This window comes from Sciurus vulgaris (assembly GCF_902686455.1).
Source record: "Sciurus vulgaris genome assembly, chromosome: 8".
In the NCBI taxonomy this organism is placed as follows: Eukaryota; Metazoa; Chordata; class Mammalia; order Rodentia; family Sciuridae; genus Sciurus; species Sciurus vulgaris.
This window is the reverse complement of record NC_136468.1, coordinates 68515591-68532583: the sequence shown is the minus strand read 5'-3', so window position 1 is coordinate 68532583 and position 16993 is coordinate 68515591. Positions and strand designations below refer to the sequence as shown.

The 16993-nt window shown below is 36.4% G+C and overlaps 1 protein-coding gene across 2 annotated transcripts in view; it reads right to left on the bottom strand.

Moving 5' to 3' along the window:
- The window catches only part of LOC306667408 (cadherin-related family member 3-like), a 637878-nt gene that overhangs the window by 188922 nt on the left and 431963 nt on the right, over window positions 1-16993 (bottom strand). The gene's annotated exons all lie outside the window — the stretch shown is intronic.

Genomic DNA, 16993 nt, shown 5'->3' with positions numbered 1-16993 from the left:
CTAGAAGTTAGAATGGGCAAAAGTGAGGGTGAGATTATCTTGCTGCCCAAACAGGGCAAACAAAGGAGTTTCTTGACAAATGGACCAAGTTGTGGAAAACTTGGTCTTTGAATGAGAAACAAAGTCTCTCTATGCTATGTTGGTCTCTATGCTATGTTGGTCTCTATGCTATGTTGGTCTCTATGCTATGTTGGTCTCTATGCTATGTTGGTACAGAAGTGGCCTGTTCTAGTCTTTCATCAACTCCAGTAGATGTGGCTCCAGAGTAGAGCAGGGATGATCAGAGCTGTCCAAAACTCTGCCTACTGTTGGGTCCTGGCTTTCCATCTGTCTATGGGATGCCCTTCTCTCTTAAGGATTCTGCCTTGGCAGGTGAGTATGATGTACTATTAGAGAAATTTTTTTCTGAATGTACTTTAACCTTAAATTATTCTCAAGTTCACATATTTCAGAGTATTATTTTGCTAACATGGTCTCTCCTAGTGTGAAAGATTTATGAGGATGAACTTTCTTATTCACACAAAGCTATAGATCAACACTACTATTTTTCTACTTTGTAATCTTTCCAAACAATGGTGGGTCTGAGTGCAGGGGGATGGACCACAGTCATGAGTGGGTAGGACTAGACCAGTGTGGCATTCAACTTGTAGGACTTCTTCTCACCACATCTGATGGCTTTGGAACTGACCCTGGAACCAAAGAACATTGACTAATGGTTATTAATTAATACATTAATCCAGAACAAACTATGAAGGAGCAACTGCCAGAAAGCCCTTTAAAGTAACTGGTAGGAGTCTGTCTGGCTTTTGGTAATGATGAATTGAATTTGCTGGGCAAACCTTCCTGAAGATAATACATATAAAATCTGGACAAAGTATTTTATAAACTATTTCAAGGTACTGGAAAATGACCAGAAACAGATGGAAACCAGAGATTTACTCTTAAAAGATCACAAGTATAATGGATAAAAATAGCAGAGCTGTGGCTGTTTTTGTCTGAAGGCAGTACCCAATTCCCATAGTTTCAGTGGCAGAAAACCACAGTCATTGGCTTGAGGTGAGCTAGAAATTTAGAGGGAGAGGAAAAAATGCTGAAAGTAATGAACCATGGAAATGGTGAAACCCAAAATCTGAGTGTAAACTCTGACCAAATCTCTAGTGATTGCTAGACTATACACACACAGGGAAAAATCCCAAAACCTCTAGTAAAAAACAAAAAGACAGGCATAACCAGCCAGAAGTCTACACTCTAAATTTAAAAGACAACTGCCTGGGGTATAATTGTGAGTTTCCTGGGGTTTTTTGTTTTGTTTTTTGATTGAGCACTTTTCCAGCACACTTCCTATAAGAGAAAATAGAGTTCTAGACAGACAACAGCTTGAGAATTGTAAAATCAGAGTGCAGGTCCTGCCCAAATCTTAGGCTGACCACTAAACTACCAAGACTGAGAAAATATCTCTAGGAATCAGGCTAAGAGTTGAAAGAACTGAACAGAAAGATCAGGTGCTACAAAATATAGGGTGAAATAGTTTGAGTCAGACAAATTTATAACCTACTAGAACAACTACAACAAGAAGTAGGGTAACACTAACACTGGTCCTCAGAAGAGTATAACACTTAATTATAGGGTTGCAACAATGTATCATTCAGTTGTCCAGTTTTCAACCAAAAATCTTCAGACCTGCAAGTAACAAGAGAGTTTGACGCATAAAAAGGAAAAAGACAAAAAACAGAACTGACCCTAAGGGGACTGAGATATTGGATTTAGTAGAAAATCTTTCAAAGCAGCTGTGATAAATATGTTCAAAGAATTAAATGAAGGCATGATCTCAATGATTGAACACATAAGGAAGTTCAACATAAAAAAAAACTGAAAGTGTATAAAAGTAACTAAAGGATAAATACAGGGTTGAAAAATACAATAGCTGAAATGAAAACTTCACTAGATAAGCTCAATATCAGGTTGTAATTGACAAAAGTATCAGTGAACTTTAAGACAGACCAGTAAAAATTATCCAATCTAAATGTCAGAGAACAAAAATAATGAAGAAAAAGAAAAAGAAAAAAGCCCCAGCAACTTATAGAACTATGTTGGACTTATGCAGTCCAGTATAGGTGAAATTTGGGTCTTAGAAGGAAATAAGAGCAAGAATGAAGGGAATAAAGTATTTAAAGAAATAATAAAACCTTCCCCAAACTTGGTGAAAAAATATTAAATTTTAGGTCCAAGAATGTCAGCATATCCCAGTCAGGAAAAATATTAAGAAAAATACAGGTAAGCTATAAAAAATAAATAAATGAACCTGAAGATAAAGAGAAAATCTTAAAATCAAGGAGGAAAAAACAATTATATGCAGAGGAACAATGATTAATAACCACCATCTCATTAGAATAGTAGAAGCCAGAAATCACTGGGAAACATAATCAAAGTACTGGAAGAAAAAAATGTACCAATCCAGAATTTTATATTCAAAAAGCTATACTTCATAAATGACAAAATAAGACAAATATTTTGAACTAAATTAAAATGAAAATAGAACTTATCAAAATTTGTAGAATACAGTGAAAGCAGTGTTTAGATGGAAATTTATAGCATTAAATGCATGTTATGAAAGAAAAATTCTAAAATAAATAATTATATTTCTACCTTAGAAAATTAGGAAAAGAAGAAAAAATTAAACCTAACACTAGTGGAACAAAATAGTAAAAATTAGAATCAAAATTAATGACATTGAGAACTAGAAAATAGAAAACCAACAAAACTTGGTTGACTCTCTAGAAAGATCAATAAAATTCATAAATATCTAGCAGGATAAGCAAGGGGGGGAAAAAACAGGGAAGATGCAAATTGCTAATACCCCAAAGGAAATTCAGGGAGTTAGAAAGCAAAATTAAAGAGAGAAATACATAAATACACAATAGGAATTGGAGATTTTGACATCTTCTTTCAGTCATTGACAGGAAAATGGGTAGGCAAGCCAGAAAGGATATAGAATAACTGACTAACACTATTAACTACATTAACCTAACATCTCCAGAACACTATACTACCCATCAGTTGCAGACAGAATGCACATTCTTTTCAGGTTCACACAGAATGTCCTACAAGATAGACAATATGATGCTTTATAAGACTCTATTGAGGGGCTAGGGATATAGCTCAGTTCATAGAGTGCTCACCTATCAAGCACAAGGCCCTGGGTTCAATCCCCAGCATGAAACAGTATTGCCGCAGGGATTTGTATGAGTACATGAATAGTGTGAATGTACATTGTGTACAACCATAGAAATGAAAAGTACCCCATTTGTGTATAATAAATCAAAATGCAGTCTGTAAAAGTAAAAAATTTAATTAAAAAAAGACTTTATAGATTTTTAACATAGAATTAAAATACAGAATTAAACTACAAATCAATAACAATAAGATACCTTTAAAAGCCCCAAGTATTTGGAAGTGAAACAACACTCTTATAAATAACTTACAGATCATAAAATAACTTTCAAGAAAAATTAGGAAGACCTTTTAACTGAATGATAATAATAACAGTATGCCAAAATCTATGGTCTGTAACCAATGTAGTGTATATTCAAAATATATAGCCTATATTAGGAAAGATTAAAGGTCTGAACAAAGGTTACCTTAAGCTAGAAAGGAGAGCAAATGAAAACCAAGGTAAAATAAATGATAAATAGAATGAAGACTAACAAAATAGGAAACAGACAAACAGAAAGGGGGAAATCAGTGAAACTAAAAGCTGGTTTTTGGAGAAGATGAATAAAATTTATAAACCTGTTCCTACACTTACTGAGAAAAATGAGAAGATGTGAATTAACAACATTAGGAATCAAGGGGAATGTCTTTACAGTTTCTGTAGCCACTGAAAGGATCACAGGGGGGTAGTATGAAAAGTTCATGCTGACAAATCCAAAAACTTTAATAAAATAAAGCCCTTGAAATAAGCTTCCAAAGAAAAATCAAGAAGTGTAAAACCTGAACAGTCCTAGGGCTGAGGACAGCGTTGGCAAACTTCTCTGGTAAATGGCCAAAAAGCACACTTTAAACTTTATAGGTTACATAATCTCTGTCAACTCTGCTATTGGAGCGTGAATGCAACCATAGATAATATGTGAAGAAATTGACATGTCTGAGTTTCCGTAACACTTTATCTACAAAAACAGGTATGGGTTGGATTTGGCCCATGGCCTAGAATAACTAATAGTGGTTGTCATGTTCTACTTCTGTGATGCCAACCTGGGTTCCATTACCTCCCATGAGATTCTTTCTGCTAGCTTCTACAAGACTCTGTCCATTTTTTGAGTCAGTAAATCAGAAGGCTAACTACTACCCTTCTCGCTAACCTTCATGATAATGTTTATTATTATCTTTTGGTGAGGTATAAATTGATACTCTTTCTGGAAATTATTTTACAGTATTTGTCAAGTCTTGTCTCAGTTGGAATAGGTTAACTGTTATGCCCAAAAACTGTTCAAATTGATAATATCTCAAACAGCGAAAGTTCATTTCTTTCTTATTTATTTATCAGCTGATTATTATTAAACATAATAAATAATGGGCTTCATTGTGACATATTCATATATGCACATAACATAATTTGCTCACTTCATTCCCCAGAACCTCTTCTTTCTTTCCCCTCCTCCCTCCGCTGATCCCCTTCCTTTACTCCGCTGGTCTCCCTTCTGTTTGGAAGTTCATTTCTTGTACATGTAATAAATATGAAATGGGAGAAGGGCTGCTGCTGACTCCGCCATCTTTAACTTGGCTTCCAAGTTTACATGGACACGTGTCCACTGTGACCATCTGGAAAGGACAGAAATATGGAAGCCTTCTAGAGCCACTCCAGGAAGCGGAACCCATCTCTTCTGTTCAAATTCCATTCACCAAAATTCAGTAACTGACCACAGCTTAATATGAGAGACTGGGAAATACAATCTACTTGCCCAGAAAAAGAGAATGTCAACTGCAGTCAGTGTCTTGCCTTTTCAGCCATAAGCTTAATATACAGACATTTTAACTCCACAATCCAGGAATCTGTTTTAATGAAACATTTAGAGGTTTGGTCTATAGAAGACTCACTAATTGTCCCCCCAAATTCATTTCTTCCCTCTTCCTTAGTAACGGAAACTACATTTTTGCCAATGCATTCAGGAAAAAAAAAAAAAAAAATTCTATTTCTCAGCACTTCTTACAATTAAGAATGGCAAAGGACTAAATTCAAACTAACTAAATTCAAAGCACAATAGCTTCCAGGAACTTTTCGTAAAAGATAGTCTGATATGCATACTTTTATTTATTTCTTCTTCCACCCTTCTGTTGGAAAGCTGGTTACAAAAGCTGGAGCTGAAGATGTCATGTTAGTCCATAAGGAAAAAGCCACAACCTAGAGGTGGCAGAGTGATGAGCTGTGTGAAATCAGGGGTCTGTGGAATTCAAAGAGCAGAGGCCCCATTTTAGTCCTTAAAATACCCACTTCCAAATTTGTGGGTGAGAGAAAAATAAGCTTGCTTCATGTTCAAGTAAGTTCTTTTGGATCTCGTTATCTATAAACGAACCTTACCCTAACTTAGGTAGGCCACAGATTTTCCTTCCAAGACTTTAATCTTTTGTTTCTTTATTTCCCATGTATGGTACAATGCCAGTTTATTAAGATCAAGTCCTTATAATTCATGAGGAAATATTTTTATATAACGAAAGTGAAAACAAGAACTGTTTACTAAACTGCAAGTAATATTCCTCTTCAAAGAATGAGATTTACTATCACTTTTTGTGCAAGACCATTAATTTGTTTTACAAAACAATAATTCAAAAAGGGAAAAGTTCCTTATAGTACACAAAATTTAACAACAACAGAAAGAACCCATCCGTTATTTGTATGGAAACTGAAATAAGATGATATTTTGGAAAAGGAGGTAGAGAGTAAGGCTTTCAGGATGACATTAATGGAGACAGGACTGTGTACACAAGGTAATGTTCCTGTGCGAGGTGATGTTTGTAGGTGGCTTATTTTAGTTGGCCTAGTGAAAATGTGGCTACAGGAGAAAAAGTGGAAAGATGATTTTGTCAGGACTTTGGAAATAACCTGAACTATGGATGCTTCAGAAGTGTTGGGGGGGGGGGGGAAATTAGGTAATGTGATGATAGGGCATAAAGAGAAGTAGAAGAACCTACTAGGCGAGGATGGATCCCCATGATGTGAGCCTGAGGAAAAGGGGTTGGACTGAGGGAATAAAATATGCAAATTTCCATGGAAAGGAAGAAGATCCAGACCCTCACAGTAGCTACGTACTGGTGTCTCCATGCAGAAGCCCCAGGGGTAAGCTAGCCCCATGGGTGCCCAGAACTCTTGCTGGTGACATCTTCAACTGCTTTTCCCTTTTTGCCCCCACCCAAGCCCCACCAGTCCTGATGATTCTCCCACCTCCATATCATCAAGCTACCTGCTCCTTTGCATCCCATAACTTTTTAATGTCTCCTTTTTAGACCACCATAATCTCTTCTAGAAATTCAAGTAACAACTTCCTCCTTGATTCCACCCACCTCACCTCCAGTTTTCTCTCTCTCTAAGCTGTCCTCCTTATTTCATCCTAATTATCATCTTTAAATATATATATATATATGTTTATTTATATATATATTTATATATCAGATCAACAATGGAAGAAAATTCTTGGGAAAAGTTACACTTCATTTTCCAGAAAAGGCTCAAATTATGAGAAAATGTTGCCAAAACTCCTTTAAATTCTTCAATTGATAGATGCACCATTATTCCTAGTGACCCTTGTATTGAGTTATAATTGATGCTCTGTTCTTCAGTGCCCCAAATCAATATTATAAAAATGGTTTCAAGGCTTAATTTTTTTTAGTCTCCTTATGTTTTGTGCCAGCCCTTAAAGGTTACTGCCTTCTTTTCTTTCTTCTTAATCTTTTCACTTACATAAAAATGCTTTACTCAGATCAGCCCTTGAAACTCTATAAAATATATGGCATACAGTGCACATATTATTCTAAACACATTTCATGGAATTGATTGCAGTTCCCACTGGCCAGTCTTTAATAAAACTGTCGCTGTGGCTAATGCTTATCGCACCAGTTCTCCAAAGGATGCCTATTTGTGTGGAATTAAGCACATCCTCATCTTTCTAGAATTCATCAGTACCATGAAACCATCTAACCTACAACTGTGTTATAAACCATCTTAAAAAAAATAAATAAATAAAATAAAATACCCTTTAAACCCTGTCTGTTCACCTCCTGAGCACTAGACGGTTTTCTTTCTTTCAGTCCATCCAGAACATCTTTTCTCTTGATTTTCTCTGCTGCCAATTGCTTGCCTCATCTCCTATCCAGAACTTCTCAGACTTTATGCATGGAGTCTTTATTAACTTCCCTTTTCCCCTCAACTGCACCTCCTACTCAGTCTTATCCTATCCAGGTCTTTAAACTTTTGTGTATTAAATTTTGTAATATTTGTGATCTTTATATTTTTTTCTTTATTGCACCAACTACAACCTCCAATACAATGTTGAACAGAGGTGGTAAGTGTAGGGCAGGGAAGAGTGGTGGGAAACGAGAAATACTGGGGAATGATATTGGCCAAATTATGTCATGTACTACATACATATGAAAATGCAAACCCTATCGTTACGTACAATTATAATACACCAATAAAAATTGTGTGTGGGGGGGAAGAAGTGCAAAGAATGGACATTTTGCCTTTTTACTGACTTTAAGTACAAGACAATGAAACACTAAATGCTGAGTATGAATTTAGTTGCAGATATTTTATTTTTATTTTTGTTTCTATTTTTGCAGATAACCCTAAGCAGACTGAGGACATTTTCTTTATTTTTTTTAATTTATTTTTATTGTAAACAAATGGGATACATGTTGTTTCTCTGACATGAAGTAGAGTCATACCATTAGTGTAATCATACATTTACATAGGGTAATAGTTTTTAATTAATTCTGTTATTTTTTTCCTCCCCCCACCCCTCTTTTCCCTCAATACAGTCCCTCCTTCCTCCATTCTTGCCCCCCTCCCACCCCCTATCATGTGTCATCATCCACTTATAAGCAAGATCATTCATCCTTTGGTTTTTTAAGATTGACTTATCTCACTTAGCATGATATTCTCCAATTTCATCCATTTGCCTGCAAATGCCATAATTTTATCATTCTTTATGGCTGAATAATATTCCATTGTATATATATACCACAGTTTCTTTATCCATTCATCAATTGAAAGACATCTAGGTTGGTTCAACAATCTGGCTATTGTGAATTGAGCAGCTATGAACATTGATGTGGCTGTATCTCTGTCGTATGCTGATTTTAAGTCCTTTGGATAGGCCAAGAAGTGGGATAGCTGGGTCAAATGGTGGTTCCATTCCAAGTTTTCTAAGGAATCTCCACACTGCTTTCCAGAGTGGCTGCACTAATTTGCAGCCCCACCAGTAATGTATGAGTGTACCTTTCTGCCCACATCCTCGTCAACACCTGTTGTTGCTTGTATTCTTGATAATCGCCATTCTAATTGGGGTGAGATGGAATCTTAGGGTGGTTTTGACTTGCATTTCTCTTATTACTAGAGATGTTGAACATTTTTCCCATATGTTTGTTGATTGCTTGTAGATCTTCTTCTGTGAAGTGTCTATTCATTTCCTTAGCCCATTTGTCAACTGGATTATTTGTATTCTTGGAGTAGAGTTTTTTGAGTTCTTTATAGATTCTGGAGATTAGTGCTCTATCTGAAGTATGATTGGCAAAGATATTCTCCCACTCTGTAGGCTCTTTCTTCACATTGCTGATAGTTTCCTTTGCTGAGAGAAAGCTTTTTAGTTTGAATCTATCCCAATTATTGATTCAGCTTTTATTTCTTCTGCTATGGGAGTTCTGTTAAGGAAGTCTGATCCTAAACTGACATGTTGAAGATTTGGACCTACTTTTTCTTCTATAAGATGCAGGGTCTCTGGTCTGATTCAGAGGTCCTTAATCCATTTTGAGTTGAGTTTCGTGCATGGTGAGAGATATGGGTTTAGTTTCATTCTGTTGCATATGGATTTCCAATTCTCCCAGCACCATTTGTTGAAGAGGCTATCTTTTCTCCATTGCATATTTTTGGCACCTTTGTCTAGTATGAGAAAATTGTATTTATTTGGGTTTGTGTCCGTGTCCTCTATTCTTACCATTGATCTACCTTTCTATTTTGGTACCAATACCATGCCGTTTTTGTTACTATTGCTTTGTAGTAGTGTTGAAGATCTGGTATTGCAATACCCCCTGTTTCACTCTTCCTGCTAAGAATTGTTTTAGCTATTCTTGGTTCCTTATTCTTCCAGATGAATTTCATAATTGCTTGCTCTATTTCTGTAAGGTATGTCATTGGGATTTTAATTGGAATTGCATTGAATTTGTATAGCACTTTAGGTAGTAGAAGACAGGAAATAGTTAAACTCAGAGCTGAAATCAATGAAATTGAAACAAAAGAAACAATACAAAAAATTGACAAAATAAATAGTTGGTTCTTCGAAAAAATAAACAAAATTGATAAACCTTTAGCCACACTAATAAAGAGAAGACGAGAGAAAACCCAAATCACTAAAATTCAGAATGAACAAGGAAATATCACAACAGACAGGATTGAAATACAAAACATAACTAGAAGCTATTTTGAAAATCTATACTCCAACAAAATAGAAAATTTCAAAGACATCAACAGGTTTCTAGAGACATATGAATTGCCTAAACTGAATGAGGAGGACATACACAATTTAAATAGACCAATTTCAAGTACTGAAATAGAAGAAGTCATCAAAAACCTACCAACAAAGAAAAGTCCAGGACCAGATGGGTTCTCTGATGAGTTCTACAAAACCTTTAAAGAAGAGCTCATTCCAATACTTCTCAAAGTATTCCATAAAATAGAAGAGGAGGGAACCCTCCCAAACTTATTCTGTGAAGCCAATATCACACTGATACCTAAACCAGACAGAGACTCATCAAGGAAAGAAAATTTTAGACCAATATCCTTAATGAACATTGATGCAAAAATCTCAACAAAATTTTAGCAAATCGCATACAAAAACATATTAAAAAGATAGTGCACCATGATCAAGTGGGTTTCATCCCAGGGATGCAAGGTTGGTTCAACATCCAGAAATCAATAAATGTAATTCACCATATCAATAGACTTAAAGTCAAGAATCACATGGTTATTTCAATAGATGCAGAAAAGGCATTTGATAAAATACAGCACCCCTTCATGCCCAAAACACTAGAAAAAATAGGGATAGTGGGAACATTCCTTAGCATTGTAAAGGCCATTTATGCTAAGCCCATGGCTAATATCATTCTAAATGGTGAAAAACTGAAAGCATTCCCCCTAAAAACTGGAACAAGGCAGGGATGCCCTCTTTCACCACTTCTATTCAACATCGTTCTTGAGACTCTAGCCAGAGCAATTAGACAAACCAAAGAAATTAAAGGGATATGAATTGGAAAAGAAGAACTCAAACTATCCCTGTTCACTGATGACATGATTATATATTTAGAAGAACCTGGAAATTCCACCAGAAAACTCTTAGAACTCATAAGTGAATTCAGTAAAGTAGCAGGTTACAAGATCAATGCCCATAAATCCAACGCATTTTTATACATAAGTGATGAATCTTCAGAAAGAGAAATTAGGAAAACTACCCCATTCACAATAACCTCAAAAAATAAAATACTTGGGAATCAATCTCACAAAAGAGGTGAAAGACCTCTACAATGAGAACTACAGAACACTAAAGAAAGAAATTAAAGATCACCTTAGAAGATGGAAAGATCTTCCATGTTCTTGGATAGGAAGAATTAATATTGTCAACTTTGTTTTAAAGATTAAACATTTTGTCTACAATATCTGAGGTTCTGTCTTCCAGGTGTTCTATCCTATTGGTTATGCTTTCTATGAAGTTTTTAATTTGGTTTACTGTTTCCTTCCTTTGAAGAATCTGTTTGATTTTTTTCAGTATCTCTAACTCTATTGAAATGATCTTTTCCTTCCTGCATTTGCTCTTTTAACTGTTGATTGGTGTGATCATTTAATGCTTGCATTTGCTCTTTCATCTCCTCCTTCAATGCCTTTATTTGATCTTTCATCTCCTCATTTTCTTCTCTGATTTTTTAAATTATGTACATTCTAAAGTCTCTTTCTGACATTTCTTTTGCCATGCTGTCATTGGGTTTTATTGATATAGCATACAGGTTTGTTTGGTACATTTTCTTCCCTGTTTTCTCATAATGGTCAGATATCAATGGGACTCTGAGATACTGCAGATTTCCTCTATTGGCTTATAGTGTCCCTGTAGATTTCCAGCATATCACCTCCTAACCTTCAGTAGCCTGAAGTCTTGGAGGAAGTTGATAATGCAGGGCTTCAGCTGCCCGTGGCCCACTGCTGGGTGCGGGATTGGGGGATGGGTGTGCTTGGAAAGCCTCTCACTAAGCGGGCCTACTCGGAGAAGCCTGCTGTGGACTGGGCCTGCTACTGGATGGAGCCGGGCTATCTGTGAAAGCTTCAGGCCCCACTGCCCTGGTCTGAGAAGTTGCCTGTGGATCAGACCGGGGCTGCCGCTGGGGATTGGGTGTGCACGGAAAGCCTTTACTGGGTGGACCTGCTCTGAGAAGCTGGCTGTGGGCTGGGCCTGCCGCCGATGGAGACTGGCTGCTCAGGAAAGCCTCTCGCCGTCCCTATCCTGGTCCGAGAAGCTGTCCACTGCTCCAGCCTGCTGCCTAGTCTGAGCTTCACCCGGTGGGAGCGACTCACCCAGCGTCTCTGATTTCTTCTGAGTCTCTCAATACCTCCCCTTCTTGAATCCTGAGTTCTGGAGCACCAGGAGATGCAGTCACCCTCTACTCTGCCATCTTGAAACCAGTACCGGGCCTTAACTCTACAATTTTCTCTTACTAGACAAAGGTGCCAAAAATATGCATTGGAGAAAATAAGCCTCTTCAACAAATGGTGCTGGAAAACTGGAAATCCATATGCAACAGAATGAAACCAAACCCTATCTCTCACCAAGCACAAAACTCAACTCAAAATGGATCAAGGACTTTGGAATCAGACCAGAGACCCTGCATCTTATAGAAGAAAAAGTAGGTCCAAATCTTCAACATGTCGGTTTAGGATCAGACTTCCTTAACAGAACTCCCATAGCAGAAGAAATAAAAGCTGAATCAATAACTGGGATAGATTCAAACTAAAAAGCTTTCTCTCGGCAAAGGAAACTATCAGCAATGTGAAGAAAGAGCCTACAGAGTGGGAGAAAACCTTTGCCACTCATACTTCAGGTAGAACACTAATTTCCAGAATATATAAAGAACTCAAGAAACTCTACATCAAGAATACAAATGATTCAATCAACAAATGGGCTAAGGAAATGAATAGACACTTCACAGAAGAAGATCTACAAGCAGTCAATAGATATGTGAAAAAGTGTTCAACATCTCTAGTAATAAGAGAAATGCAAATCAAAACTACCCTAAGATTCCATCTCACCCCAATTAGAATGGTGATTATCAAGAATACAAGCAACAACAGGTGTTGGCGAGGATGTGGGGAAAAAGGTACACTGATACATTACTGGTGGGGCTGCAAATTAGTGCAGCCACTCTGGAAAGCAGTGTGGAGATTCCTTAGAAAGCTTGGAATGGAACCACCATTTGACCCAGCTATCCCACTCCTTTGCGTATACCCAAAGGACTTAAAATCAGCATACTACAGAGATACAGCCACATCGATGTTCATAGCTGCTCAATTCACAATAGCCAGACTGTGGAACCAACCTAGATGTCCTTCAGTTGATGAATGGATAAAGAAACTGTGGTATAGATATACAATGGAATATTACTCAGCCATAAAGAATGATAAAATTATGGCATTTGCAGGCAAATGGATGAAATTGGAGAATATCATGCTGAGTGAGATAAGCCAATCTCAAAAAGCCAAAGGACGAATGATATCGCTAATAAGTGGAGGATGACACATAATGGGGGGAGGGAAGGGTTAGTGTTAGGGTTAGAGTTAGGGTTAGGGAGGGGGGCAAGTATGGAGGAAGGAAGGACTGTATAGAGGGAAAAGAGGGGTGGAAGGGGTGGGGGGAAGGGAAAAGATAACAGAATGAATCAAACAACATTACTCTATGTAAATTTATGATTACACAAATGGTATGCCTTTATGCCATGTACAAACAGAGAAACAACATGTGTCCCATTTGTTTACAATAAAAAAAAAAAAACATGTTGACCAAACAGAGAAGATGGTAAAAAATCATGAACAGAATCATCAAGAATTATGGGATATCATGAAAAGGCTAAATTTGAGAATTATTGGGATAGAGCAGACACAGAGAAACAAACCAAAGGAATGAACAATCTATTCAATTAAATAATATCAGAAAATTTCCCACATCTGAAGAATGAAATAGAAAATCAGGTACAAGAGGCTTATAGGACTCCAAATACACAAAATTACAACACACCCACACCAAGTCACATTATAATGAAAATACCAAACATACAAAATAAAAGGCAGATTTTAAAGGCTGTGAGAGAAAAGAATCAAATTACATTCAGGGGGAAACCAATATGGATTTCAGCAGATTTTTCAACCCAGACCCTAAAAGCTAGAAGGGCTTGGAACAACATTATACAAGCTCTGAAAGAAAATGGATGCCAACCAAGAATCTTATACCCAGCAAAACTTACCTTCAGATCTGACAATGAAGTAAAATACTTCCATGATTAAAAAAAAAGCTAAAAGAATTTACAACAAGAAAGCCAGCGCTACAGAACATTGTCAGCAAAATATTCCATGAGAAAGAGATGAAATACAATGATGTAAATCAGCAAAGGGAAGAACTACCCTAAAGGAATAGCCAAATAAAGGAGAAACCAAGTCATGTCAAAAAACAAAAGTGAGCCAAATGACTGGGAATACAAATCATATCTCAATAATAACTCTGAATGTTAATGGCCTGAGCTCATCAATCAAAAGACATAGACTGGCAGATTAGATTAAAAAGAAAGATCCAACAATATGTTGCCTGCAAAAGACTCATCTCATAGAAAGAGATACCCGCAGACTATAGGTGAAAGGATGGGAAAAAACATACTGTGCACATGACACAGCAAAAAAGTTGGAATATCCATCCTCATATCAGATAATGTGGACTTCAAGCCGAAGTTAGTCAGAAGGGATAAAGAAGGACATTTCATATTGCTTAAGGGAAGCATAAGTCAGAAAGACATAACTATCATAAATATCTATGCACCAAACAGTGGCTCATCCATGTATGTCAAACAAATCCTTCTCAATTCCAGAAATCAAATAGATCACAACACAATAATACTAGGTGACTTTAACACACCACTCTCACCACTGGACAGATCTTCCAAGCAATAATTCAATAAAGAAAACATAGATCTCAATAACACAATCAATAATTTAGAATTAATGGACATATATAGAATATACCACCCAACAAAGAGCAAATATGCCTTCTTCTCAGCAGCACATGGATCATTCTCTAAAATAGACCATATTTTATGCCATAAAGCTAATGTTAGCAAATTCAAGAAGGCAGAGATACTACCTTGTACTCTATCAGATCATAATGGATTGAAATTAGAAATCAATGACAGAATAAAAAACAGAAACTACTCCAAAACCTGGAGACTAAATAACACGCTATTGTATGATGAATGGATAACAGCAGACATCAAGAGGGAAATAAAAAAATTCTTAAAGGTAAATGAAAACAAAGATACATCATATCAAAATCTCTGGGAAATTATGAAAGCAGTACTTAGAGGAAAATTTATTTCATGGAGCGCATTCAGTAAAAGAAGAAAAAATCAACAAATAAATGACCTAACACTACAGCTCAAAGCCCAAGAAAAAGAAGAACAGAACAACACCAAAAGTAGTAGAAGACAGGAAATAGTTAAAATCAGAGCTGAAATCAATGAAATTGAAACAAAAGAAACAATCAAAAAATTGACAAAATAAATAGTTGGTTCTTTGAAAAAAAATAAACAAAATTGATAAACCACACTAACAAAGCCACACTAACAAAGAGATGAAGAGAAAACTCAAGTTACTAAAATTCTGAATGAACAAGGAAATATCACGACAGACACAAGTAAAATACAAAACAAAATTAGAAGCCATTTTGAAAATCTATACTCCAACAAATCAGAAAATCTCAAAGACATCAACAGGTTTCTAGAGACATATGAATTACCTATACTGAACCAGAGGACATACACAACTTAAATAGATCAGTTTTAAGTAATGAAATAGAAGAAGTCATCAAAAGCCTACCAACAAAGAAAAGTCTGGGACCGGATGTGTTCTCAGCCGAGTTCTGCAAAACCTTTAAAGAAGAGCTCATTCCAATACTCCTCAAAGTATTCCATGAGATAGAAGAGGAGGGAACCCTCCCAAACTCATTCTATGAAGCCAATATCACCCTGATACCTAAACCAGACAGACACATATCGAGGAAAGAAAAATTCAGACAATACCCGTAATGCACATTGATGCAATCTCAACAAAATTTTAGCAAATTGTATACAAAAATATACGAAGAAGATAGTGCACCACGATCAAGTGGGTTTTATCCCGGGGATGCAATGTTGGTTCAACATCTGGAAATCAACAAACATAATTCATCATATCAACAAACTTAAAGTCAAGAATCATATGATTATTTTGATAATGCAGGAAAAGCATTTGATAAAATACAGCACCCATTTGCCCTCAAAACACTAGAAAAAATAGGGATACTGGGAACATTCCCTCACATTGTAAAAGTCATTTATGCTAAGCCCATGATCAATATCATTCTAAATGGTGAAAAACTGAAAGCATTCCCCCTAAAAACTGGAACAAGGCAGGGCTGCCCTCTTTCACCACTTCTATTCAACATTGTCCTTAAAACTCTAGCCTGAGCAAATAGATAGACCAAAGTAATTAAATAAGTACAAATAGGAAAAGAAGTACTCAAACTATCCCTATTTGCTGATGAGAGGATTATATATTTAGAGGAACCAGGAAGTTCCACCAGAAAACTTTTAGAACTCATAAGTGAATTCAGTAAAGTAGCAGGATATAAGATCAATGCTCATAAATCTAATGCATTTTCATACATAAGTGATAAATCTTCAGAAAGAGAAGTTAGGAAAACTACCCCATTCACAATAGCTTCGAAAAAAATAAAATACTTGGGAATCAATCTAACAAAAGAGGTGAAAGATTTCTACAATGAGAACAATGGAACACTAAAGAAAGAAATTAAAGAAAACCTTAGAAGATGGAAAGATCTCCCTTGTTCTTGGATAGGCAGGACTAATATTGTCAAAATGGCCATACTACCAAAAGTGCTATACAGAGTCAATGCAATTTCAACTAAAATCCCAATGATGTCCCTCACAGAAATAGAGCAAGAAACCAAGAAATTCAGCTGGAAGAACAAGAGACCCAGAATAGCAAAAGCAATCCTTAGCAGGAAGAGTGAAGCAGGGGGTAATGCAATACCAGATCTTCAACTATACCACAAAGCAATAGTAACAAAAAAGGTATGGTATTGGGACCAAAATAGACAGATCAATGGTACAGAATAGAGGACATGGACGCAAACCCAAATAAATACAATTTTCTCTTACTAGACAAAGGGGCCAAAAATATGCAATGGAGAAAAGATAGCCTCTTCAACAAATGGTGCTGGGAAAACTGGAAATCCATATGCAACAGAATGAAACTAAATCCCTATCTCTCACCGAGCACAAAACTCAACTCAAAATGGATCAAGAACCTCGGAATCAGACCAGAGACCCTGCAGATTATAGAAGAAAAAGTAGGTCCAAATCTTCAACATGTCAGTTTAGGATCAGACTTCCTTAACAGGATTCCCATAGCACAAGAAATAAAAGC